The sequence below is a fragment of the Periplaneta americana genome, chromosome 9, assembly GCF_040183065.1.
Source record: "Periplaneta americana isolate PAMFEO1 chromosome 9, P.americana_PAMFEO1_priV1, whole genome shotgun sequence".
Taxonomy (NCBI): Eukaryota; Metazoa; Arthropoda; class Insecta; order Blattodea; family Blattidae; genus Periplaneta; species Periplaneta americana.
The window spans coordinates 148,015,831-148,029,815 of NC_091125.1; the positions used below are offsets into that span (position 1 = coordinate 148,015,831).

A 13,985-nucleotide genomic window follows, 5' to 3' on the forward strand; every position below is an offset into this window, starting at 1 on the left:
TTAGACGATTCTAACAGGATGATGCTTTTGGACCCGATTTTAAAATTAGAATCAATGAACAGAATATCTTCCAATAGCTGTTGAGAAGGCAATGATTTTACAGCTGCAACAGCGGAACTGTCTGTGCTATCCAATGCATATTCTGCATAATAATTAACAGCATCCAACCACGTTTCTCAACGTGGTCAAGACTGGCTGCGGGGGTATTCCAGGGGCAATTGTTTGGAACAGCAACACACTCATTGCAGCATGTTTGATTGAATTCTCGTCTACACTGAACACATGTTAAGCTTTGACTATTCCAACCACAGTAATGCAAAAACAAGTGCTTACATAGGTATACATTAGCTGTAGCTGCTCTATCTATTTGGACCGGTCACAACTCTTAACATGAACTGCTTATACTACGAGACCGGGCGGTCGCTCACCTCCTCTATACTACCGTACATCGGCAACCTGATTGCATGCTGCGTGTGGTAATTCAACGAAGTCTATTGATAAGATTCAGGAAATTATTGAAGCAGCTCATGTTCCTCGGCGTATTATTAGACATGTGCAAAACGCTATACAATTTCATGGCGATAATGAATTCAAATCAAAACACAGATTTGATAAATAGATCGTGTTAGATAATATCCACATGTTTCAAAACCACTGATGAATAACACAATAACAAAAATGGAAACAATTAAAATTAAACCTTACAAAATTCGTATAGTTCAGAGTTTCACGTAACCCGATTATCACAACAGAGTTAGGATTTGCATGTTTTCCAACAGTCAGTGTATGATGGACTACTTGACCCCATCTTAGTTTTTATAATTATATCTGTTCCACTAAATAACTGAAATGGAATGCAACTGTCTCAATAAAAATGAAACTAAATCAAAGTCTTCTTGACTAGTAATCGTTCATAGAGTTCAATGAAGATTGTACAGTTGGCACAACTGGTAATACGAGAACAGCTAATCATAACACACTACTGCCATCTAGCGGAATATTTGTAATTATGAGATGGTACAATAGTACATTTGAAGACAGTTTAGTGTTTTAGCCTAGATCATATATGTAACAGATAACTCATCGCTATGTTAAAATCGGCAGCCCTTTGAAGAGAACAACCGCCAGGATCGCCACCCGTCCGCCGTAAACGAACACGAGATGGCAGTACAGTCGCGAATGCAATTCAAATGGGAATTATGACGTGACTCCTTATGTAAGAACTAGATGGCAGCGTAGTAAACCTGGCAAAAGTTGTTAACCTCAAAGCTTATAAGGCCGACCTATCTGGGTTTATTATGATCTAGGGTTTTAGTAAGTCAATTAATATTTTATTGTATTAGAAAACTCTATTTCTTTTAATTTTATATCGTTGTTGTTCCTGCAATAACTCTTATGTGCAAAATATAAAATTGTTCAGTAGGAAGAAAAAACACATTTATTCATTCTATGGCAGCCGTATATAGGAGATTATGAATTCTTACATTTTCGAAACAAAGAAATATAATTACATATAGGAGATTTTATTATTTGCTGTATCACTATTTATGTTATTTAATAGAGCAAAAATCAGAAAATCGATAAATATGTCACATAGGAGTTATTGCAGAGGCAATGACTATATATTTTCTTCTAATCGTGTAATAGTCAATTAAATCCCACTCCAGTTTTGTTTTTTTCTAGGTACATCAAACCCTCTAGTGAGATTACTGCTGATAATGTGTGTAACACTGATATAACACCAATTTCAGTTACTTCACTATTTCTCTGGGAAGGGTGGATATACAATGACGTCCCATTACTAACGGCGAAGTGTAGACGAATGCCGTCTCCAAGCTATGCAGGTCGAACTTTAGATGGCCTCGTTGCCTTGGTTACGATTCGTCCCGGCTGCAGAAATAGTTTGTCTAGTTTAGTCACGGATCATTTAACAGTGTGAACTATCATGCAACTAACACACACCCCCTCGACCAGATGGTTTAGAGAAGCCAGCTAACGGCATCCCATCGAAAACGCCCAGGGATCGGCTCTCGATAGATTCACTCAAAGGTTTGTGACTTAGAAACCAGTCCTGAATTTGATTTCCAACCAGTACTTTGGTTCTTATGCGTTTTATATTTTCACCATTTAACCATTATCGTCAGCTATCACAATGTCTATGTACAGTTTGTAGTAGTGATAACAAAAGGTGTACCAGTAGTACAAATAGTATTATTATTTATTTCATTATTAGTATTTATTTATTTAACCAGGTACAGATAAGGCCATCAGGCCTTCTCTTCCTCTCTACCAGGGGATTACAACTACAATATTCAGAATACAATTACAATTATAATTACAATTAATATTAAATTTACAAATACAATAAAAATCAAAGTACTAAAAGATTAACTGATTAATAAAAGCTAGACAGTTTATTGTAAGAGTTAAGAAGAGAGAAGCATTTCTTTTATTGATTAAGTAAAAATTAAACCTACTCTACGAAGCAGGAAAATACATAATAAGCTTGCTTTTGAACGCTACTAAATTCCGACAGTCTCTGATGTCACTGGGTAGGGTATTCCACAAGCGCGAGACCGAGATTGAGTATTATGATGAATACGATGATGTCTTATGTGTTGGTATGGCTAGTATGCGGCTATTTTGCGTGCGTGTGAAGAGATTATGATATGATGACAGGTAACTGAAACGGGGAGGCAAGGTAGGTAGGTGTAGAGGTGTGAAGGACTTGGAAAAGGAGAACAAGAGAATGAAAATTTCTACGTTCGTTAAGCCGTAGCCAATTTAGAGTTTGGAAGGATGGGGTAATGTGGTCAGCGCGACGGACATCGCAGACGAAGCGAACACAAGAATTATGAACACGTTGTAATCTTTGCGACTGGTTGACATTGAGGTCAGTCAGTAGAGAATCACAATAATCGAATAGTATTGTTGCAGTGTTGTAGTATTGCAGGTTTTTTTCTTTTTTAAGTTTCAAAAATAGTATTCTAGTATCATTATACTTGACTGTATTGTAGATGTCAGTATCGTCTTTGTGTTTCGGTGTTGTAGCAATATTACCATAGCGTTACTGTGGTATTATAGCAATATTGTATAGTTTGTATTGTAGAAGTAATACTAGAATTATACAGGGACATCATTTTATTTTTACTTCAATTTTTATTGTACCTGAGTTTTTGAATGTACTTCACTCCCACCCCTTCTACTAAGGAAGTTCCAACTCCACACAGAACCAAGACCGCAGATAGTAAGCAGTACTGAGTTACTGAGTATAGTACGTTCCAGAAATATGTTCGCGTTTTCCAGTGACGAAAGAGCTTTCAATATTGAATCATATTTTCCCACAGGTACTGTCCGTTTGCCTACGTCGCATCCCGATTTCCCCCACCTGCTTCTGCTCGCCCCTCTGTAAAACCTGGGCTGTCTTAGCTCTTTTCTGAAAACATTAATTTCTCTTAGGAATTGGACGTTTACGTAATAATATACAGCTGTTTAATTTAACTTAAATAAAAGGGCCTCGTTAAGTAATTAACTGTCACGTGATTTCCTCCCTTTCTACAATCCTGCGGCATAACCACTTGGACGGACAGTAGATGGCATGTCTGAGTAATTTTATATTTTCGGGTCGGGCAGAAGTGAAGATTGAATTTACAGTACGTAGAGTAGGTACAGAATTATTTCAACATGAGTTACTAGTACGAAGGACGAAACTGGCAATTGGAATTAGATGCAATAGTCTATAGTGCGATAATATGCACAAAAGAACTGAAGCCTGTATCGAAATGAACGGCCACCATTTTCAAAATTTTGTTTAAATATTCATATTATGATTATTTTTCAATTTAACTTCTTTCTCTATATTGTACGCTAATGTGCTGTAGACAGTATAATATACATTGCATAATAAATACGTTCGCATGGATAACTCACTTCGTGAGTAAAAACACTTATTCTTAATACAGTACTGTACTTTGATTAAAGAAAAACCTAATGAAAATTATCAAACTCAAAATCGCGATATTTCCTAGTATACGTAAATGGATGAACTACTTTCTTTCTTCTTTCCTATACCTAGTAGAGTGATTTGTGTTTTACGCCAGTATCATCGAACTCCAGTCTTGGAGGGGGGAGCAAGCGGTGTTTCCGGTTCTCTAAAGGTATAGACAGGTTAATATTAAAAATGTTAGTAAAAATAAAATGATGTCCCTGTATAATAGCTCATATTTACTAAAATACTATTTTACTAGCAATGTTGTAGCGTAGTAATGGCAAACGAAAATTAATAGGCCTATTGCAGAAGTAGGCCTAATACACGGGGTGTACTATAAGCAGTAATATCAGCTGCTGCCAGCAAGTCAGCAGGACGAATGCAATGGCAAAGGAAGCTTTTAATAGAAAATGAGCATCTTCTGCGGACCTATGGAAAAAGAACTAAGGAAAAGACTAGTGAAGTGCTTTGCGTAGAGTATGGCATTCTAAGGACAGAAACATGGACATTACAACGAAGAGGAGAGAAGCGAATAGAAGCATTTGAAATGTGGATATGGAGAAGAATAGAGCGTGTGAAATGGACAGATAGAATAAGAAATGACGATGTGTTGGAAAGTGTGGGTGAAGAAAGAATGATGCTGAAACTGATCAGATAGAGAAAAAGGAATTGGTCGGATCACTGGCTGAGAAGAAACTGCCTACTGAATGAAAGACAGGAAGAAATGGTAAACGAGAGAAGAGTTCGGGACAGAAGAAGATATCAGATGATATCACTTGTTAAATACATTTTGACAATTAAAATAAACAGTTTTTATTGATTTCCAGAAAGTTTTGTTTTTGTCACTTGTGGGGTTTTAAAAATAAACAATTCTAGTGACAAAGGCCTTTTAGTAGTGTAAGAGTTTAATGTAATTATTATGATTTGAACATAATAACTCATTAAATATAATAATTTTCCAAATTTTATGTGGTAAATGACTAATCATCAATGAGTTGGAGTCCACACCTGTGGAGTAACGGTCAGCGCATCTGGCCGCGAAACCGGGTGGCCCGGCTTCGAATCCCGGTCGGGGCAAGTTACCTGGTTGAGGTTTTTTTCCGGGGTTTTCCCTCAACCCAATACGAGCAAATACTGGGTAACTTTCGGTGCTGGACCCCGGACTCATTTCACGACATTATCACCTTCATCTCATTCAGACGCTAAATAACCTTGATGTTGATACAGCGTCGTAAAATAACCCAATAAAATAAAAAATAAATCAAAGAGTTGGGAAGCATGGCTGAATAGATTTTTCGTATGTCAGAACACAAATAAACTAAACTTATTTTTTCAATCTTCGTTTCCACTGTCATTACTATCTTTGTTGCTTGTAGGTTCACTTCATTCGGTATGTACTGGAAAATCTTCTTAAGTCTCCATTTTTTAACATTAGAGGAGAGTCGGGTAGTATCGGACAGTGAGTTTCTTTCATCTACCACCATATGGTAGTACCTGAATGACAAGGTTACGTTTCTCTATGCGACATCATAGAAACGTAACCATGTCAATCAGGTACTATCATCGTGTGGTAGATGAAAGAAACTCACTGTCCGATATTACCCGACATCCGATACTACCCGACTCTCCCCTAATTGGTAGCCTCGAGTTATGAACTAGGTTTGTTGGCAATTAAAACGGTAAATTTTTATCACAAATTGAACAAAGAAAGATTAAAAATAAAAGTTCTTGAAGGTTTTTTACGTATTTTACATTTATTACATTAACTAGCCGTACCCGTGCGCTCCGCTGCACCCGTTAGAAATAAATATAAAGTAATTACATAATTAAAATAGGACATTTGATCCAGGGAACATTCGTGTTTGATAGAAGGATAAATCGTTTAATATGTTTCTTAATTTAAATTGCATCCAAATAATTAAAATGCGATCATTTTGGTCCAGAGACACTCATTTGGTGCAATGACAATTCCTTTAACATGTTTCTTAATTTTTATTACATGCAACCATAGTTTAATGAAGATTGACATCATTTAGATTTAATGTGTATATTTTATTTTACTTATATGTTTCCATTGAATTATGGTAATAACTTAATTTTAACCCTTGTTTTCTACGTATTCAGTAAATGGCGCCTGGCCCACTATGGTTCTGAACCCTTCAAATAACTAAAATTATATTATATAATATTACATATTATATTACATTATATTATGTTACATTATATTATATTATATTATATTATATTATATTATATTATATTATATTATATTATATTATATTATATCAGAAGTTACTGTAATAACATTATAGCATTATGTCCATCTAGAGAAACTACAATTTCCAATGGTGAAATAATAATTAATTATACAAATCGGTTAATTTAGCTTCCGATATTACTTCATACAAACACAGAAACATTATCTGCAGGCTATCTTTCATAGCTTTCGATTGTTGCTGTCCAAGGCCCCTTATAGACGAAGTCATTTGTTTTTTAATTCATTACACGGCCTTAGATGGCAGTTATTTTAATTTTAAAACTCATTTATCTCATTAAATATCAGTCCTATCAAAATTTTTGAAGGAATAAAACTTATCGAAAATTATTTTTAAAGAAACTTTTGCTATGTAACATTTTTCACAAAAATCAATAATAAGCGAGATATTTCGATGTATTTAATTCTGACCACCTTATAACCCCCCTTTTAAATAAAGTATTTTGAATGTCATATAGCCTAAAATCTAAGTTACATCGAACTTAATTTATATTCCAATTTTCATCGAAATCCGTTCATCCATTATCGCGTGAAAAGGTAACAAACATACAGACAGACATACAAACAAAAATAAAAGCGATTTTCGGTTTCAGGGTGGTTAATTGTATATGTTAGGACCAATTATTTTTGGAAAATCGAAAATTACCAGAAAAATTTCGGCTACAGATTTATTATTAGTATAGATTATGCATTAATTACTCATATTTTACTGTATTGTAAGTAACCTTTTTATGCGTAAAGTCCCAACCCTGCATGGTAGTAATGTTACACTAAAAGGCACTGTAATAGTAGTAGCATTAAAACAAAACTATTATTGCAAAACGTAGGAGGAATATTGTAGCTTTTAATTGTGCAAAAACCCATGTGAACGATACAACGTCGAAAAGTGCGCTGAAAGACGTTCATCGCTTAATAAATTTTGCTCAGACTAATTAACTCACCTTATGCACATTTGTGCGCATTTACTTTCATTCAATAGTAGCTACTACTAGTAGCACTGTAGTGTTGTAATATTGGTAGAATTAAATAAATAGCTTTCTTCTCTCTATCGGTAACTTTGAACGCTGCTATTCAGATGGTAGCGCTAGTGTTCAGGTGTGCCAGTGGCCGCCATGTCTCAAGGCCGTCCAACAAATCGGCAGAGCAATGAGGGCTCCAGCTAGTCCAGGAGGAAATGGGTTGATGCACTTTGCCTAACGTCGCATTATCGTGTAGACGCGTCATCAATATCAGAACCTTGCTAACGAGTTTTGCGTGTATCTTTACATGAATACGTGTACTATCCGTTAATATAAATCTTAGTGGATAACAAAAAGTTGTTAATGAAATACATACATACATACATGCGTATATTCGATGGTGTTCGGGTAAAGAGAGTAAAGTTATTTTTTGTGCAAATGGAGTTTTAATCCCCAGACGAATACAAAAGTTACATTCTACAAGTGGGTGTGCAAAAAACAAAAGAATACTAGCATTGGATGTGTTTTATTTGTGTAGAAAATTATTTGTCGTAAGGATTCGAAGTTTAATTTTCATTTATATCAGAATTTATCCTTATGACTTAACTCTCTTTACCCAAACATCATCGATATATTAAAAATGACTACTCCACTTACAGCGTATGCAAATCTCTAACTGGCGTAACCTAGGAGACAGCTTACCTGGAACAAAAGAAAAATCGCTACATTATTCATTTGTTCATAAAACTGACATTAGTTTAGAATAGTACTGAAATACCAAGAGAGTAAAAAGCATGGAACATCGCTTTTTAGCTTTTCTATTTTTTTTTTTTTTTTAATTTTACAGTACTATAAAATTCTGTATACAAAAGTTATAGGAGATGAACATGTTTTCGAAAAATTGTTTACCATTTAGCCTATAGAGAGCTTGCCAGGGAGTTTAGTACCATCACCATCCACTCATTTTTTTCGCTCTTGGATTCTACAAGTTTCAAAATATACGAAATCATATTATTCTCTTTTTTCATTACATAAACTATAACTTTGTAACTTTTCCCTGTTTTATTTTTATTTTTTATTTTATGAAGAAATTCTGTATACAAAAGTTATAGGAGATGAACATGTTTTCGAAAAATTGTTTACCATTTAGCCTATAGAGAGCTTGCCAGGGAGTATGGTACCATCACCATCTACTCATTTTTTCGCTCTTGGATTCTGCAAGTTTCAAAATATACGAAATCATATTATTTTTGTATCATTTTATAAATTATAACTTTGTAAAATTTGCATCAAATTATAATCCGATGTATGTGTACCGATACATAACAAAGAGAAATGCTTCAGTAAGCCTATATATCTGCCTTCATAATACAGGGTGCGTCAGAAAGAACGGATGGATTTCACATGGCAAGAAAATTGTAAGGATTCATCAAATCAAAAATTTATTGTTATCAACATATTCACCAATACATGCAGTTTATTTATGGAAAACAACATTATCCATATGATGTCCTTGGCTTTCAATACAGGCATCGAGGCGTTTTCTGATGTTCGCCATCACTTTCACAGTCATAGCTGGTGCAATTGCCACGATTTCTTCACGAATCGCTGTCTTCAGTTCGTCCAGTGTATGTGATCGATGTTTACAAACTTACGCCTTCAAATGGTCCCAAAGAAAGAAGTCGCAGGGCGCGAGATCTTACCGTAGCCTCGGACAATCTCAGTGCAATAGAATTTCGTCCAGGTGATTTCTTCTTTAATGTTGAACCTGTGATACGAAATGAAGCCACCCACCGCAAAATTGTATTCCGAGTTGGAATCCTAGCGTGACATCCGATGTCGAAATGAGTCCTGAGTGGCGATCACAGACTCTTCATTTTTCAAAAATGTCTCTACGATGAAAGCACGTTGTACACCAGACCAACACCATATTCTCAACTGAAACTGCATTCTATGGCTGACCCAACAGTCGTGGTCCCCCTCACTATATCTCTCTCCTCGTTGCGTATCGATAGTTTGAAATCCATCCGTTCTTTCTGACGCACCCTTTACATATAGCCAGTTCCTGGAATTCCTTGTCACTGAAAATCAGAAGCAGCTGGAGTTTAAAAGCCTTTAAGTCTACTTTACTTATACATACGGTTATCTTTATTGAACAGATCGTACTATTTTCTTGCGAACATTGTAAATAGTTTTGTTTTAAATGCAAAACAAATTAAAACTGTTTGTTATAATAATAATAATAATAATAATAATAATAATAATAATAATAATAATAATAATAATAATAATAATAATAATATTTATTAATACTATACACTTGAGCTACATTAGGCATTGCAGCCCGAAAGAGCAGAAGCTCGTGCTCGGGCGCAGTTCAGATCAGTTATACAAAATATATCACAAAATTACGAGAGTTCATTGAGGACAATAACATTAATAAATGGTAAAATACATACAGCATGTAATAATAGGGTCTATATACTTACTTACTTACAAATGGCTTTTAAGGAACCCGAAGGTTCATTGCCGCCCTCACATAAGCCCGCCAGCGGTCCCTATCCTGTGCAAGATTAATCCAGTCTCTATCATCATACCCCACCTCCCTCAAATCCATCTTAACATTATCCTCCCATCTACGTCTCGGCCTCCCTAAAGGTCTTTTTCCCTCCGGTCTCCCAACCAACACTCTATATGCATTTCTGGATTCGCCCATACGTGCTACATGCCCTGCCCATCTCAAACGTCTGGATTTAATGTTCCTAATTATGTCAGGTGAAGAATACAATGCGTGCAGTTCTGTGTTGTGTAACTTTCTCCATTCTCCTGTAACTTCATCCCGCTTAGCCCCAAATATTTTCCTTAGCACCTTATTCTCAAACACCCTGAAACTATGTTCCTCTCTCAGAGTGAGAGTCCAAGTTTCACAATCATACAGAAGAACCGGTAATATAACTGTTTTATAAATTCTAACTTTCAGATTTTTCGACAGCAGACTGGATGATAAGAGCTTCTCAACCGAATAATAACACGCATTTCCCATATTTATTCTGCGTTTAATTTCCTCCCGAGTGTCATTTATATTTGTTACTGATGCTCCAAGATATTTGAATTTTTCCACCTCTTCGAAGGATAAATCTCCAATTTTTATATTTCCATTTCGTACAATATTCTGGTCACGAGACATAATCATATACTTTGTCTTTTCGGGATTTACTTCCAAACCGATCGCTCTACTTGCTTAAAAATTGGAGATTTATCCTTCGAAGAGGTGGAAAAATTCAAATATCTTGGAGCAACAGTAACAAATATAAATGACACTCGGGAGGAAATTAAACGCAGAATAAATATGGGAAATGCGTGTTATTATTCGGTTGAGAAGCTCTTATCATCCAGTCTGCTGTCGAAAAATACAAATAGAAAATACAAAAGTACATAAATATTAGAGTATCAATTTTTAACTCAATTAGCTTAAACAATTAAATAATTAATCTGATTTGGTTCTTAAATCTATGTATGTTAAGTGTACTTAGCTCAGGGTAAGCTCTAATTAATGTATTATATATTTTGGGTCCAAAATTTCTGCTGTGTTTTAATCCAGCAGTTGTGTGGCATTTGGGATTATTTAGAAAGAAACTGTAGTTTTGTCTCGTCTGGTATTCATGAGGATCAAATTTAAATTTATTGTGGTTTTTATGGAAGTAAATCAGCAATGTTTGTTTATAAATTTGTTCTAGATTTGATACGCCAAATTCCTGAAAAATTAATTTTGTTGGGTAATCAAAAGGTTTATACAGACAAATTTTGATAATTCTTTTTTGGAGCAGATTTAAAGGACGGAGAGTCGATTTTGCCATTCCTCCCCAACCTAAAATACCATACTGAATTATTGATTGAAACAGAGCTAAGTACACAGTACGCAGAACATAAACAGGTAAATAAGAGCGTAGAATGGAAAATTTGTGGATTGTTTTACGCAATCTGTTACACAGAAAGGAGATATGCTTGTCCCATTTTAAATGTTGGTCAATAATAATGCCTAAATATTTAACTTGTGAGGATATACTCAAGGCGTTACATGAGCAAGTAGGTAGGTTACAATCATGTATAGTTATACTTATATTATTATTTATTTCTAGTTGCTCAAGGCCATGTGATGTTAATGAAAATGGTATTAATTTTTTTTTTGTTGTTGTTTAAATAGTAAGTCTTCTTTATGCAATCTATCTCTATGACAAAGTATATGATTATATCTCGTGACCAGAAAATTGTACGGAATGGAAACATAAAAATTGGAAATTTATCTTTTGAAGAGGTCTAAAAATTCAAATACCTGGGAGCAACAGTAATAAATATAAATGATACTCGGGAGGAAATTAAACTCAGAATAAATATGGGAAATGCCTGTTATTATTCGGTTGAGAAGCTTTTATCTTCCAGTCTGCTGTAAAAAAATCTGAAGTTAGAATTTATAAAACAGTTATACTACCGGTTGTTCTTTATGGTTGTGAAACTTGGACTCTCACCTTGAGAGAGGAACATAGGTTAAGGGTGTTTGAGAATAAGGTGTTTAGAAAAATATCTGGGGCTAAGAGGAATGAAGTTACAGGAGAATGGAGAAAGTTACACAACACAGAACTGCACGCATTGTATTCTTCACCTCACATAATTAGGAACATTAAATCCGGACGTTTGAGATGGGCAGGGCATGTAGCACGTATAGGCGAATCCAGAAATGCATATAGAGTGTTAGTTGGGAGGCCGAGACGTAGGTGGAAAAATAATATTAAAATGTATTTGAGGGAGGTGGGATATGATGATAGAGACTGGATTAATCTTGCTCAGAATAGAGACCAATGGCGGGCTTATGTGAGGGCGGCAATGAACCTCCGGGTTCCTTAAAAGCCAGTAATTAAGTAAGTAAGTAAGTAGTAATTATCTCTATGTCTTGTAAACCACCACCACCACCACACACTGTTCAACATCTACTTGGAGGATTCAGTAAAGAACTGTTTTCAGAACATGGGAGGAGTGATAGTACTAGGAAGAAGAATAAAGTGCATAAGATTTGCTGATGATATGGCGTTGTTAGCAGAAGAGGAAATTATATTAAAGAATATGCTATTGGAGCTAAATGGCATCTGTGAGCAGTATGGAATGAAGATAAATGCAAATAAGACGAAGACCATGGTTATAAAAAGAAAAACACAGAAGGTAAACTTGCGAATTCTAAATGAGGCAGTTGAGCAAGTGGACAGCTTCAAATACTTGGGGTGTACTAAAAGCAATAACACGAGCTGCTCCCAGGAAGTCGAAAGGAGGACAGCAATGACAAAGGAAGCTTTTAATAGAAAAAAGAGCACTTTCTGTAGACCTCTGGAAAAAGAACTAAGGAAGAGACTAGTGAAGTGCTTTGCATGGAGAGTGGCATCGTATGGGGCAGAAACATGAACATTACGACGAAGTGAAGAGAAGCGAATAGAAGCATTTGAAATGTGGATATGGAGAAGAATGGGACGTGTGTAGTGGATAGACAGAATAAGAAATGAAGCTGTGTTGGAAAGAGTGGGTGAAGGAAGAATTATACTGAAACTGATCAGGAAGAGGAAAAGGAATTGGTTGGGTCACTGGCTGAGAAGAAACTGCCTACTGAAGGATGCACTGGAAGGAATGGTGAACGGAAGAAGAGTTCGGGGCAGAAGATATCAGATGACAGATGACATTAAGATATATGGATCATATTAGGAAACGAAGAGGAAGGCAGAAAGTAGGAAAGATTGGAGAAAGCTGGGTTTGGAGTGAATGACCTGCCCTTCGGAAGAACACTAAATGAATAAATAAATTGAAAATAAGGGGGCCATACACTAAATAGTTACATACAAATGTTAATCAAAAACAACTGAATATCAATGGTTCTTTCCTGTGACTTTCTTATGACGAGTTGCCAAACTAACTTACTACTATGACAAGTGTTGTATTGCATGTTTCCACGTATTCACATTTTTTTATGTTCTAGTGACATTTAACTTATTTTATATTTTTGTTTTCATATTTTCCCATAATGGTATATCTATAATGTAATAAGTTGAGCTATATATAATCATAACTTTCCTTACTGTGTATACTTAAAAATATTGTATTCATTGTAGGCTTTGTATTGCACTATTTTATTAGTATTATTATTATTATTATTATTATTATTATTATTATTATTATTATTATTATTATTATTATTATTATCATCATCATCATCAATAATTGTCTTATTTTTTATACTTTGTATGTCTCATTTTGAGCTGCTGTTCACATTTTATTATGCTTTTTCCTTTCTTTCTGTATGTTATATATTATGTCTGATTTCTAATTACTTGTTGTTTACATTTTATTATTATTATTATTATTATTATTATTATTATTATTATTATTATTATTATTATCTTATTCAGTTTTGTGTGTAAAATTGTAGTGTACTTTATAAATTTGTATTGTTTTTTGTAACGCAGTTTTACTCCTGGTTGAGTGTTAGAAAAGGCCGTATGGTCTTAACTCTGCCAGGTTAAATAAATATTATTATTATTATTATTATTATTATTATTATTATTATTATTATTATTATTATTATCAATAATTGTCTCATATTTTATACTTTGTATGTCTCATTTATTTTGACCTGCTGTTCACATGTTATTACGCTTTTTTCTTTCTTTCTGTATGTTATATATTATGTCTGATTTCTACTTACTTGTTGTTTACATTTTATTAT

At 34.6% G+C, this 13,985-nt stretch overlaps 1 protein-coding gene across 1 annotated transcript in view; it reads right to left on the reverse strand.

The window, feature by feature from the left end:
- The window catches only part of LOC138706600 (muscleblind-like protein 3), a 1,567,271-nt gene that overhangs the window by 1,261,580 nt on the left and 291,706 nt on the right, over positions 1 to 13,985 (reverse strand). The window lies entirely within an intron of this gene.